Here is a 13,102-nt window from a genome sequence, read left to right on the forward strand (position 1 = left end):
GCTAAATGCTGTGAAGTGAGAAAGGGGTGAAGTCCAAGTATTTAGTTTTACCTCATGAAGGTTGGGCAGATTTCAGGGGATATGTATGAGATTATCACATCAACCCATTGGACAGTAATGAAGTGGTAGAAAGTGTGAAATAGAGTTCAAATTCTGAGATCAGTGTGGATGGAACATTGGAATTGGTCTCTCTTTGTGTGCATGTGTGATTTAGTGTAGGGGTGTGGGCATGTGACTGTGTGCTGTGAGTGTATGTGCCTGTGTGAGTGGGTGTATGTGTGTGCATGAGTGTGAAAGTGTGGGTGTATGTGCATGTGAGTGTGTGACTGCAGGGGTGAGTATGTGTATATGTGAAAGTCTGTGAATACAAGGGTGTATGAGATGTGTGTTCATGAGTGTATGAGTGGGTGTGTACCTGTGTGTGGAGTGTGGAAGGACTGGTGAGATGTGATGGAGTGTGGTGACTGGGTTAGAAGAGAAGAAATGGGGACCTCCCTGGTCTCCTACCAAATGGAAATGGAAAGAGGAGAGATGAGGGATGACTGGGAGAGAGATGGGGAGGGAGGGAGAGAGAGAGAAGAGGGAGAGAGAAAGCCCAGAGAACCCACATTATAGGGCTATAGGGCTGCAGAGGAACTTCTTACCTTGAGCTCTGGCTGAAAGAAGTGAGGGGGTTGCTCTAGAGGTAACAAGAAAGGGGAAGAACAAGAGAGCACATTAATCAGTGGTTTCTTCTGACCTCATCTCCAGGAGGATCAGACCCAGTGGACAGGGAACTGGACCTTTAGGGTGCCAGCTGCATGCATCAGTCAGACAAGGCTGGCCACAGAGGAAGGTGAACACCACACCTTGCTGAGGTCAGGCCTGAGACCACCCTGAGTGAAGGGAAGAGGCCCTGGCAGAGCTATGCCTAGTAGAGGCCCTGTAGCCCAGCGGGGAGGGACCACATCGTCTGAGCCCCTAGAGGGCCCTTTCTGAAAGACAAAAGATGTTCTGATTTACCCAGGGCATACAACTAAATCACAAAGAACTCTACATTCATCCATTCATTGTCTATCCAAAGAAGAAACATCAGAGGAATTTGTTGTAATTTCGGTTCATGTGGTCTTGGAACCAAGGAAATATTTCCTGGGGTCTTTGAGGTGGATTCTTTCTGTAGTTGTGTGTGGGGGTGTCTCTGAGGAATATCCCAGGGAAACCTCAGTAGGAGGTGACTATCAAAGGTCCCTTGTAAGACTGTAATCCCAGGAACCTCTTGTGATGACTGAGCAGAACCCCCAGTCCCTGGAGAGGTGGCGTGACCTGTCAACCAGGCTTCTTTAGCTTCAGGAGACTGGTCCGTTCTGGGTGGGATCTGATGGGCATAATTTCTTGGAGGGCTAAGTTCAAAGGTAACATTGACCCTTCCCTGCAGGTGCACTGTGGACATAGGTCTTGAGTCTTTGCAGGCAGGAAACTGGCTTTCCTGAGCTTCCCACACTGTCCGATCCACTCACTGGAGCCACATACAGAACATCTGCAATTGTTTGCAAAATACAAGTTCCCAGGCCTCGTGTTGGCACCATTTTCTTTCCTGCGTACATGCAAAGACCTTTGAGTCGGCAGCTCTGTTTTATAAGGTTGATACTTCCTGCCCTCGCTTTATTACATCTGTTCTTTGGGGCATGGTGTTATAAATTGGGTATGTGATGATGTGTAATCACTAACCGAAAAGCCAATACATTTTCTCTGTACCAGCAGCAAGACAAATAAAAGGCAAAATGAAAGGCTTGTGCTCTTTTGACAAAGGGAAAAGCACACAACACACATATTAAAGGGAAAAAAAATCAGATTGCAAATTGAAAATGTTGTCGTCTTAGGGGAATTGTTTTTTGGGGCAGTCTGGCTTGTGCTGGCCTCTTGGGTCTGGGGTGCCCTGGCAGCTGGGGCTGGGGAGGGTGGACGACGATGCTTTATTTCTCTTGGGAACCACCTTATTATTAGGTTTTGTAAACCTCAGGCTATTGCCCCAGGTGCTTATGAGCTACGATGTGGGATGCCCTTGATTGAGAATGGCTGGTCTATGATCAGAGGGTAGTGGACAGAGTGAAAGGAGAGAGAGAGAGAGGAAGAAAGATTTGTGTTTATAGGGTGTATGTTGCACAGTGATTTTCCCTCAGGGAAAATACGGAGTATAGTACACCTTCCTAGATCGTATTGATGCATGTAGGACAGTGTGATCGACATTATAAAGGCTTAAGAAGTGATGATCCTATGTCTGTTCTGATTTGATGCTCTATCAACAGTAGGGATTGGGTAGCTGTCCACTGAAAAGGATGAGTGTGTGTGCACAGGGCATACTTGGAGAACTTTTAGGAAAGAAGTCCTCCCGTCCATTCATATTTAATGAATATGAATATTCATTCATAGTCAGCTCCCCGACCCTGCAGAAATATGGTCTTTGGAGACACGGAGTTTTGTTTTGCTTTTTCTTCCCCAAAGCTCGGAGGATAATGCAATAGGAATAAGGTTTGGGGAGTTGTTTTTTGAAACTGATTAAAACAAAAGATTATAGGAATAATATATAGTACCAGTCTACAAAGGGTTAGAAATTTGGCTGGAAATAATTGAAGAGAAAAAAATCTTCAGACTTGGTAACTAATTATGTTCATGAAGTTAAGATCAGTGTGGATAAGCGTCTTCTAAAGAGGTTTCAGTTCTGTGAGCATCCTTGAAATCTGATCTTTAGTATTTCTTGCAACACATTGAAATAATAGTAATTATAATAATATGGCTGCATTACAATTACAGAACTCCTGTGTGTATACAGACCTGACTAGAAGTAGAGACCCAGGGCCCAGAGGTCTGCTGGAGCCTGGAGCTATGTTGCAAATCAATACAAATCTCTTTGCTAGGGCCCTCATTTTTTTTTCCTGAGGCCTAATCGACCTCAGCAGGTTAATTTTCAAATTATTTCATGATTTATCTCATCTTGTTCTCTTAGGAATTCTGTATGAAAGACAGGAAAGGCAGGACTAGACCAAGGCCTTCCAGGGCCTGCTTTGGTCTCTTCTGGACCATCCTGTGGGCAGCTGCAAAAGAGATGAGGTGATCTAAATGCCTGCATATTCTAGGTCATGTGCGAGGACCAAGCAGTGCCACACAACTTCACTTCCAGAGCATTTGCTCTTAGACCACATGGGCACCTAACCATTCTCCAGAAGTGACAGCAGGGGCTTTCTGATGTGTTGGTGAACAAGACTGGTTCCTGATAGGTCCACCTGTCCTTGTAAAATATAAATAAATTAGCATTCCTTGTCTGCCCTCATTGAATTCTTCTGCAGGGAGAAAATATAATGCTTCTCTTTGGGTTGATTTTTTTTTTCACAATTGGAGGTTATATTTTGAGATGAAGTTGACTTCTTAGGCTATTTAATAAAGATCCTCACTTGATTTCATAAAAATCACAGTTTATGTGTTGACATATGATATAGATCTCTCATATGCATATATATCTTATATACATATATATAAAATTAAATTTTTTTTTTCGGTACTGGGAATCGAACCCCGGGGCCTGGAGAATGCCAGGCAAGTTCTCAACTGCTGAGTTACATCCCCAGCCCCACTATTATAATTTTATAATCTGTCTCTATTTCCAAACCCCCACTCCCCAATCTGAATATAAGATTTGTGACTATGGGGCTTTTTGTCTATCTCATGCTTAAAATCTTGAGTGTCCAGAGAAGTGCTTGATATGTTGTAAGTACTCAGTAATTTTTTTTATTTGAATGAATGAATGGCCAAACAAAGAGAAAACAGCAGAGTCTGACAATCTTAAATCATATGATCATGTCGAAGGAGGGTAAGAGAATGTCACTCTTTGTTTTCCAATAGGTAGTTCAAATAAAGAAAAGAAGCAAAAGGATTGAGTTGTTGTGGGCTTCAGGACTCTAAACCACAGACGCAAAGGTATCCACTCCCACTTTGGGTGCATCTCTTTGATCCTTGTTTTTTTTTTTTCTCATATCAACTTGTACAAGTTCTTTAGCAATGATTGAGAAGTAAATAGGCAAGAAACATTTTCTGTTCATTTATTTTTCAAGGTTGAATTTTTGAGTGAATTATTGAATTGGCTGGGCCATAAAAATAATAAATCAATGGTTAGAAGTGAAATTCATTGTCAAAAGGCGAAAGGCCAAATGATGACATAATAAAGATGATGGATTGAATCAGGAGTCAGCAAACTATGGCCCTTGGGCCAAATCCTGCCTGGCACCTGTTTAGTAAATAAAGTTTTATTGGAACATAGCCAGGCCCATCCATTTACATATTGTCCATGGTTGATCTCATGCTACAATGAAGTTGACTAGTTGTGACAGAGGCTGTATGGTCCACAAAGCCTAAAATATTTACAATTTGGTCTTTTTACAGAAGATGCTTGCTGACCTCTGGATTAAGTGATGGTCCATCATGTTAATGTCAAAAAACTGAGCTGATAGGGGAAGAAACAAAATGATATCTTTCTGTTGTTAAGGCTGACACTGGTCTCCAGTGTTCTGTAAAGTTCCACTATCCATCATAGTAAATTAATATTATTAATTTGAATTTTATTGGTTTGGTACTTTTAATAGTATATATTCTGTAAATTTTTCTTTTTTTTTTTTTTTTTTTTTTTTTTTTTTTGCAGTGCTGGGGATTGAACCCAGGGCCTTGTGCTTGACAGGCAAGCACTCTACCAACTGAGCTATATCCCCAGCCCTATTTTTATTTTATATTTGCATAGGAGCTAGAAGCTAAGGATTTATGTTTAGATTAGTGTTTGTATATATTAATTTACTCTAAAAAATTTGAGTCAACCTACTGTGGGTTGGTAAGATTTTTTTTTCCCTCCTTTAAATGTATTCTCATCCTTAATTTCCAAACTACTAAATTTTGGAAATGACTGTTTTAAAGGAATTTGATAGGAGTTTGTATCTAGGTTTTGCTAAATTATACTATGGTCATTGTTATTTGTCGCCATCAAAACTTGTTTGGGACAGAACAGTAACATTACTAGAAAACTCTCTCCTTTCTAGTTTGACTCATTAAGTGTTCACCTACAACTTGTAGAACTCAAGAGAGGAGGAACTTACTGGGATGTGATTACTTGGGTCCTGTTTTTTGTCCTTTTAAAATTTGGGGGTGACTGGATTCTGATCACTGACCTTTGCTCTTCATCTTGGACAAGTTGCGATGGCTATTTGCTTTCAAAATGCCTCTTCTCCTTTTAGCTGGACTCCTGCAGCCCTGGGAGTTCGCGTTTGAGGAGGTTGGGTGTCAGAAGTCTCCGTCTGTTATTTGTTCTCTGGAGCTGTTCTAATCAAAAGAGACTAGAACTTGAATTTGACAGTCATTCCCTTTCTGATATAAATGTGTGTATGTCACTTAGAGAATTTCTGGATGTCAGAGGTTTATAATATTCCAGAGATGAATATAAGATTGAGATGCAAAGAAGCCGGAACTTTTGCCCAAGGTCACATATCTAGTAAGACACAGGACTGAGATGGTACCAGCTGCATTAAGGAAAACAAAAGGCAAAAGACGAGACAGAGCAGTGAATGCGACAATATAGACCTAAAGTTTCTGTTGTTGACATTAACTCTGAAATGTCATCTATTTTTATTTTTGGAGACTTTTTAATTTTGCCTTGAGTTGATTTTTACAGCTTAGTTTATAGAACATCTTCTACCTACTCTTTATTCTAAAACATTAGACAGCTTGTCATGGTGAGATAATTCTGGCCCACAGTTGGGAGAAGGGAGAAGGCAAACATGAAAGACAGGGTCTTGTGCCTTCTAACTTCCAATCTGAAAATAAGTTGAATTCCAGGGGACCCGAGGAGGTCCCTGAATCAGCGCTGGAGTGAGCTTTGGAAAGGAAATTTTTTTGTTGTTGTTTTTTCGGTGCTTAGGATTGAACCCAGGGCCTTGTTGAGGGTTGAACCCAGGGCCTTGTGCTTGCAAGGCAAGCACTCTACCAACTGAGCTATATCCCCAGCCCCTGGAAAAGAAAATCTGATGGTGTCTCTTTCTGCCCAGTCCTGGCAGTGACTTTCCACAGCCTTGTGGTTGGGGAAAGCTCCTTTGCTGTTTCAGTCCCCTCTCCTCTCCCAGCTTGCCTGACACCTGCTGCCCTCACCTCCTCTTTCTACTCCTTTCATACTGACTGCCTTCAGGTCCTGGCCCCCAATGTGCTCTCAGAAAGTATCTTATTCCCAGTGTCTGGCACCGAGTAGATGCCCAATTAACATTTGCTGGACACTGAACGAATGAATGAGTGAATGAATGAATTGCAGCAAAGGGTGGTGGGAAGGATCTTTGCAGCACGAGTGTCAGCAGAACATGTTGGGAAGAGAATGAATCCACTTGGAAGTCACCTGGACTGGTAGTGTGGTCTCTCTGAGCCTTGATGGACACACTTGAAAATGGGAGGAAGCATTGACCCCAACACACAGGCAACTGTAAGAAGCAACAGGCAGCCAGTGGAACACGCCAGGTCTTTTCCCCTTTGCTCAGACTCAGCCAGCCTCAGATGAGAGCTTGCTCTGGGCTTACCCCAGGCTTTGGAAGCTGCTGGTGCCCACATAAGCAGGGACTCATGGGGCAGGACCAGGCCTTGTGTGCCAGGGCTCAGAGAGCAGCCAGGAGACCCTACAGGGAAGGGGCTGAGCCTGGGAGGACAGGGGTTAAACAGCAGACACTTACGATGGGCCCGACCAGGGGTGTACCCGTTCATCATGATAAGTGTCATAGTAAAATCAATTCTCTGTGTACTTTTGGGAATTACAACTATCATTTTGGTGTGATTTATTTGGTGTATAACATGAACATGGCCATTTGTTTCATCATTCTGAAAGTTCATCTAAAATTACTTTGAGTTTCTGGTTTTCAGGAGTGACATGTCCAATTGTTATCGTCTCTCCTATGAAATATGGATCGAGGGGTACACTGCTGCTGGCCTTGTTTCCTCCCTGGCTACCTGCTTTAGGTGGCAGAAGAAGTTTTATTGCTTTGATTTCTTTTCTCTTTTCACAGCCCTCCCCCATACTGGAATCTATCTCTGAACCAGTACAGAGTTAAACCCTGGGGCTTCCTTTCCTGTTAGTCCTTGGAAACTTCTTTCTCTTGCAAAGTTAGGAGATGATTGCTGAAGTATATTGCATTCTCTGCCCACTCTGGCAACCTTCACTAGAGGGGGATCTTCCTCCCACCCAACTATGGGCCTGATCCCAGCCTTTAAGCTTGTTGCAACTGGGCATAGCAGCTAAACACTGCCTTTGTTGTCTTGGGTCAAAAAAGGATGGTTTCATAGTTTCCGCTATCACTTAACTGGCTGTGTGGCTTTGGGAACTCTCTGAACTCTCTCATTTATAAAATAGAAATTATAAATAAGGCAAGAATCACAAGATCTAATAGTCTTAGCACTTCCCTAGAGTGCAGTAAATAATACTTATCACCATTATCCCTCCTCTTGATTTCTGCTTTGAGCTAAGCTATGTGATTGGAGTCTCAGTCTTCCCTATCTGGGAAATGGCCCCCTGAGGTAAATTGGAGACCTGGGAGAGATGAGAAATGCAGTATTTGGTATGAGCCCTGGTGGAGAGAAAGGGTGCCGTTTAAACTCTGAGTGTTGCTGTGTTATAGTTTACCCCTCCTGTTTTGTCAATGGAAGTGCTTGGTGTCTGAGCCCTTTGGGGGTGGCTTTGGGGGATCCTGGGACACAGGGTGCAAGTGAGGTTGACACACTGTCAGTCTTCCCATCTGGCCGTGCATCTGTGGGGAGGCCTGTGGTTTATTCCTGACATCTTTTTATAATAATAACACCACCCACCATGTATCACATGCACAGACCCCTAAAAAATCAGCGCCAGGATTTTTTTTTCCCTCCCGGGACACCTGCTCCATTTTCTTGAAATGGAGCAGCTATCTTTATATAAATTCCTCCCAACTTTGAGGTCGTCGCCTGGGCCATCCAGGGCAGGCTGTCATCAGGAACACCCTGTGAGGTCTTCTTCCATCTACAGGTCCCTGGCTTCTCTGTTCCTTTATGGGGAATGAGCTGAACCCATCACTTGGCATCTGGGTTTCTCATCCTTCAAGATTTTAATGCCACCCCCTCCAAGAAGCCTTCCCTCCTTCTCCTCCTGGGTCGTGGCCTCTCCCTCCTATTTGCTCCCACTGCTCTTTACCTGCACCTGTTTGAGAGATGTCTCATTTTCTCCTTTGCAGCAGGATGCTTAACCACTCCCCAACACCATCTTAGTTTCCTTTGGAGGCATGGTGTTTGTTTGTTTGTTTGTACTGGGGATTGAACCCAGGGTGCTCAACCACAGAGCCACATCCTCAGCCCTTTTTAATATTTTATTTGGAGACAAGGTCCTGCTAAATTGCTGAGGATGGCTTTGAACTCATAATCCTCCTGCCTCAGCCTCCCAAACCGCTTGGATTATAGGTGTGTGTCCACTGCTCCCAGCTGGCATGGTGTTTTTGACTCCCAGTACCTAGTTTAGTGTGTGGCACAAAGTGACCCTGGATTCTTCTCGACTTTTAAACTACTAGGAGGAAAACGCTGGTGCATTGTTCCTTCTTCAGATCCTCCGAGGTACATGGTACATCCTGTAGTCCTTTTTATCCACTGTTTGACTTTTTGTGGTTTTCAGGATTCAATTACCCAGTCAACTGTGGCATTATGTCACCTCAAATCCCCACAAGAAGGAAGGTGAGCGCAGGTCATTAAGATGTTTTGTGTGAGAGAGGGAGAGTTTGGGAGATCACATTCACCTCGATTTTATTATAGTATGTTGTAATTGTTTCTTTCTTTAATAGTTATTATTGTTAATTGCTTACTGTGCCCATTTTATAAATTAAATGTTATCTTAGGTATGCACGTAGAGGAAAACATGTAGTATTTATAGGATCTGGTACATCTGTGGTTTCGGGCATCCACAGGGGTCTTGCAGTGCGTCCCTGGGGATAAATGGGGACTCCTGTAAAATCATCGCCCATGGCCCCATGCTTCCCATTTTCATCTTGAACTTGCATTTTGGTGATGGTTTCCATTTTGGGCAAGCCTGATGTCCAGATCTGCTCCTGTTATCCCAAAGTCATGAGCCCTTGCAGAGTCCCAGCATGGAGACAGGTGGTCTCTGAGGGTGGCCAGGGGAGGGTGCTGGGGTGAGGATTGAGAGTCCTGGAGTTGAGTAGGGAGAACCAAGGGAAGAAGCCTCACCTGAGGGGAGGGGCTGGAGCCAGCTGGTCCTGGGAGCTGTGTGGAGGATGGTGGGTTGACCTCCTACAGTGACCCAGGCTTAGTTCACCTGTGGTGGGAAGAAGCTTTCCAGGAGTCCTGGTCCTGGCATCAACAAGCTCCCTCCCACCTGTTCTAGGAGGGACCATCTTCCCAGTGGCAGGTTGACAGGCTACTTAAGACAAACGTGTCTGACTTTTGCTTTTCTTCCTCCTGCTTCACATGAGTAAGAGAAAATCCCCTGAGTGACTTCTGTTTCACGGGTGACTAGGAGGAACTTTAGCACAAGTAATAGAACCACCGGCTTGGCTTGAATGGTGGCTGGTCCCCAGCTCTCGTCCTCCCCCACTCCAGCTCATGCTTCAATGGGCACCATTGACCTTGAAGGGCATCTCACTAATGCAGGTGCTAACCTTAATGCCACTCACTTGGGCCTGTCATTAGCACTCATGCCTGTGACAGGTGTTTGTTGTGGCCCTGGTTGGAAGGTCAGCACCTTGGAACTGCTGAGTTCCCCAAACTAAAGGCGACACTTGAAGGCTGGCAAATAACCAGGTTCAAGTTGGCGACTGCTTGGCCTTAGGGGAGGGCTGGGTCAGAGCAGGCTTGGGAAGGGCTTAGAGATGGGAAGAAGGTTTATGGCCTCCCTCCTCTCCTGGTCCCCAGGAGATTCTTTCTCTCTCCCTTTCCTCTGGAGTGTCACAGCAGTGACCTGGGCCTCCTGGCTGAGGGACAGCACTTGGACAAGCACAGGTGGGTGACTCCTGCTGCCTGCCTCTGCTCAGGAACTATAAAAGCCTGCTGGGGACCTCAGGGCAGCACCAGGGAGTTCTGTTCTTTGAAAATGAGCCTTGGGTGGGCATATGGATCCCTAGGGGCAGGTGGCTTTTGGCCCCAATAAGTGCTGAGGATGAAGAAGACTAAACTGAGTGGCTGTGTGTGCCTGCTTGATAGTGGAGGAACCCTCCTCTATTTGACTACTGGCTTCTTTATTCCTTCATAACTACCATGATAGGTGGATCCTGAACATTTCTTTGGGAAGCTAAGAAACCCCACTTTGCTGTTCAGGAGATGGAGCCACACTGAACTCCATTTTATCACCTATAAGAACTGGGGCCATATTAATTAGCTTACATGCCTCATAATCATGTAATGAAGTTTTTCATAATCACGTGAGATAAGGGGCAGGTGAAAAGCATTTCACACATTAAAAATTGTCAAGTTATAAATATTAGTTTAATGTGACTATAAGGATATTTGCAGATAAACAGCTTGTGTAGTTGTATATAAGAGGTCATGATTATATTTGTGTGTTTAACTATAAATGTGAATACTGACACCTTTGCATACGTTTTGTGTGTGTTTGCCCTTTGGTCTTGGGACAGGCAACTGGGAGCCATTACCCAGCACCGAACCCCATAGAGACAGCCTTCCATTATGTGAATCTGTGTGCCAGACACAGGGTTCCTGCTCAGGGTTGTCCTGTGACCTCCCAATGACCTTAAGAATTGGTTGCTGTGATGACCATTTTTTAACATGTAACAAAGCCTGAATTTGAGCTAAGGTATGCTGACTCTGAGGTGGCCACCAATCTTCCTAGAAACTAGCGGAGGTCCTCCAAATGTGGGTGTCCTGCAGAAGCGCCTTCCAGGCAGATAAACCTCTGTGGTCAAAGTGAATGTCTACCTCCTCATCACCTTCCCACCTCCACTTCACAGGGAACCCACTTCATTTCTCTGAGGTTCTGTGGGCACCTTCAGGCTTACAACTTCTGCTGAGCCCCTGCCCACGGTTAGCACCCAGTTAATCCCTATCGGGTTAATACGCTGATTAGGTTAAGGCTCTCACAACCCAATCTCTAAACTTTCTTGCATTGTCTCATATATGAACTTTTTTAGGGAGACTCCTCATAGCTAAACCAAAACAGCTCCTTCTTGCCATGTCTCTGTATCTTCTCTTCTCTCTGCTTGAAATACTTGCCTCTTCCCATTCCTCTTGCATATAATGTGCGTATTCTAAAGTGCTCTTTTCCCCATGTTTTTCTATTAGACACAACATAAATATGTCTTTGCATATAAATCTTCATGCATGCTTCTGATTAGGTCCTCAAAATAGATTCTTGGAAGTGGAATTTCTGGGTCAAAGGTTATGAACATTTTTTCAGGTTTTGATGAATATCCCAGATCACTTTCTAGAAAGCAAACACATGCTTCTTAGCTTTCCTGCCACATTTCCCTTTCCTGGGTGTCTGGGGCATTTTGTTTGAAATGTTCATGTAGCAATGAGCATGTCTTCCTTCCATTAGAATTCTTTGTTTACCCTCTGTCTGCTCAGCTCAACAGCAAACTACTCTCCATCTAATCCATCTTCCTGTCTCCCCAGGGAACTGTCCGTGGCAGGTGCCCAGTGCATATTGGCTGAGCTGGGCTGCATCAAACATGTGAGTTGTCAGCCCCTTTCCACAGTGGGCTGGACATCAGGAATCCAGATGTTTGCTAATAAATCAGTGGGTCCCTAAATGTCTAACAAGAGGGGAAATCCAGCACTTGCTGCAGACTGGTAGGGTCTCTCTTCTCTCTCTATCTCTCTCTTTATTCTCTCTCTCTTGCCTAAGAGTCAAGTAAAATAAAAGCCCAATTAAAAGTTATATGCCCTACTGTGAGTACAGAAAGGGTGATGCCTGATGGAGCAGAAGATCAGGGCGCCCTGAACACAGGGAACTCCAGTCTGCCATTTCCCTGTGGGACTGTTGACCCTGGAACCTCATTTATTCCCTCCTTTCTGCCACAGAGAGATCTTCCCCTGCCCCTTCTCGTCCTGCCTCTTGGTGAGTGACAGGGAAAGGCAGAGCAGGTGTCCTCCTTTCTGCTTGCACCAGGAAGTCCTGTGCTCATGTTCATCCCCAGGGCCAGGGCACCCCTGTGCAAGGGCACTTCAAGGCACACAGGTACTGGGCCCTGCTGGTCCCACCCTCTGTAGAGCTGATTAACTGGATGTGACATTGTTTTGGACTGGATACTAGGCAGCTTAGAACCTTCAGTTCAATCTGTTTATTTTTATTTTATTTTATTTTTGAGAGTGCTGGGGTTTGAACCCAACCCTGGACCCATGTGTTAGGTAAGCACTATGCCACTGAGCTACATGCCTGCCCCTTTTTAGTTTTTATTCGGAGACAGAGTCTCACTAAGTTGCTCAGGATGGCCTTGAACTTGTGACCATCCTGCCTCAGGCTCCTGAGTTGCCAGGATCACAAGCCCTGCAGTACCTGGCTTAGCTCAACCTCTTTAAAACAGCAGGAAAGAAGCCCCTGTGTCCCCCACTGAGACTGGTCAGTCTCTGAGACCTGTGTTTGCTGGCTGCTCAGAAGAGACTCACTTAAAGCTGCAGCTTAGACTTTAGGATGCTTAGTTTGGAAACATTGGGAAAGCTTCATTGGGAAGGGGCCTCTTCTTTTGAGACAAGATCTCAGAGACAGGAATGCCCTTCATTATAATCTCCTGAGGCCTATCTGAACTCTCTCAGCTGTTCCCCTGTTTGTGACATGCTTGCTCGCTGTTCTAAGGACATTTCAGAATGTGACTCAGTTCATTATCCCTTAGACCCAAAGAAGTAGGTGCTCATTTTACAAACAGAAACTGAAGCTCAAAGAGGAGCCCGAGCTAGAGAGAGGCTGAATTAGCCTCTTTGAGCCAGGTGTGGTCCCAGAGACCTACTCTGGGACTCTGGGTCCTGGTGTGTGTGTGTGTGTGTGTGTGTGTTGTGTGCCTATGTGTGTGAGAAAGAAGCCTTTTCCAGCCTTATGTGGAAGTTCTGTAGCGCTTGGGTCATATTTAGG

The sequence above is a fragment of the Sciurus carolinensis genome, chromosome 4 (genome assembly GCF_902686445.1).
Source record: "Sciurus carolinensis chromosome 4, mSciCar1.2, whole genome shotgun sequence".
NCBI lineage: Eukaryota > Metazoa > Chordata > Mammalia > Rodentia > Sciuridae > Sciurus > Sciurus carolinensis.